Source organism: Ipomoea nil, unplaced genomic scaffold (genome assembly GCF_001879475.1).
Source record: "Ipomoea nil cultivar Tokyo-kokei standard unplaced genomic scaffold, Asagao_1.1 scaffold3104, whole genome shotgun sequence".
Lineage (NCBI taxonomy): Eukaryota > Viridiplantae > Streptophyta > Magnoliopsida > Solanales > Convolvulaceae > Ipomoea > Ipomoea nil.
This window is the reverse complement of record NW_017619532.1, coordinates 1618213-1619985: the sequence shown is the minus strand read 5'-3', so window position 1 is coordinate 1619985 and position 1773 is coordinate 1618213.

Here is a 1773-nt window from a genome sequence, read left to right as displayed (position 1 = left end):
ATTAAAAAAAGGCTAGGCATTCGAGTACCTTCCGTCTTAGAAACCAACCGACACAGAATTGAGCTCCTATTGTCATGCGTGCTCCAGATTAACAATTACAGCTACAATTTTTTGTTGTTTCTGAAACCATAATATACTCAGAACAAAAATCGGAAAAAAAAAAAATTAGTACCAAATTTAGATATATAACTGTAATAAATAGGAAGAAACAGTACTACTTTCAAAAAAAAAAAAGAAAAAAAAAAAGAAAACCTCACCAAATATGTAAGAAAACTACAAAAAAAAAAATGTCCGCCCGTAAAGCATGCTCCAGATCTAGGATAGAAACTGCGCTCTATCGCCATTCTTTTCACGACATATCATACAACAAAAACATATGAAAAATATTAGAGTTATTGTCAAAGTTAGGTATACTACTGTAATAAAAGTAAAGAAAAAAACTATTACTTCAAAAAAAAAGTTATAGATAGACCTGTGTAGAATAACTTATCTAGATCGAGCTAAATGGTTTCTCCCTAGCCTTCTGAATCAATTTTTCGAGATAAATCTCACCAACAGCTTCGAGATTACTTTGTATGCATTATTGTGAAGAGATGCATACACAGATCAACCAAAGCTATGGTAAAGTTTTATTTTAAACAATTCTTCGAACAAAGATGTGGAAAGAAAAGAAAACCTAGCTATTAAGAGATGAGAACACAGATAGATGTAGTTGTGAGTGGAGTGGCCGAGTGTGGCTGTCAGCAATAGTTATGCTGTGCAACCGAATGTACCATGCGCATGGTGCATACGGTTCAAAACGACGTCGTTTTGATTAAAAACGCGCGTCCCACTTAAAAAAAAATCAGGTTCGACTCTCAGTAATAGCATTATTATAGATATATAGTTATGAAATTGTGGATATATAGTTATGAAATTGTGGTTATATAGTTATGAAATTATGGATATTTAGTTCATTCATTGTGGATATTTAGTTCAATCATATATTGTTGATATTTAGTTCATTCATTGTGGATTTTTACTTCATTCATTCATTCATTGTGGATTTTTACTTCATTCATTCATTCATTGTGGATTTTTACTTCATTCATTCACTGTGGATATATAGTTATGAAATTATGGATATATAGTTATGAAATTGTGGTTATATAGTTATGAAATTATGGATATTTAGTTCATTCATTGTGGATATTTAGTTCAATCATATGTTGTGGATATTTAGTTCATTCATTGTGGATTTTTACTTCATTCATTCATTCATTGTGGATTTTTACTTCATTCATTCATTCATTGTGAATTTTTACTTCATTCATTCACTGTGGATATATAGTTATGAAATTGTGGATATATAGTTATGAAATTGTGGATATATAGTTATGAATTTCTGGATATATAAAAATGCTATTGCCGGGAATCGAACCTGATTTCTTCTTTAAGTTGGACGCGCGTTTTTTTAACCAAAACGGCGCCGTTTTGCAACCGTATGCACCTTGCAAGGTGCATTCGGTTGCACAGCATAATTTGCGGGCTGTCAGTGTGTGTTGTTGTAGTTATATGGGTGGGCCGGGTCACACAAGTGTACTCAGCATTTGTGAATGAAATATGGGCCTTAATATTTCAGTGTGTTGGATTCATGGTTTGCTCCACAAAACTGAGCCCAATATAGTTAGATGCAATGTGGACTGTATTTTGTATGTTATAAAATAATATACATTTAGTACAATAATATTGTACTTTTAGTATATTAAAAATGTACTTTCTTTTATAGTTCAT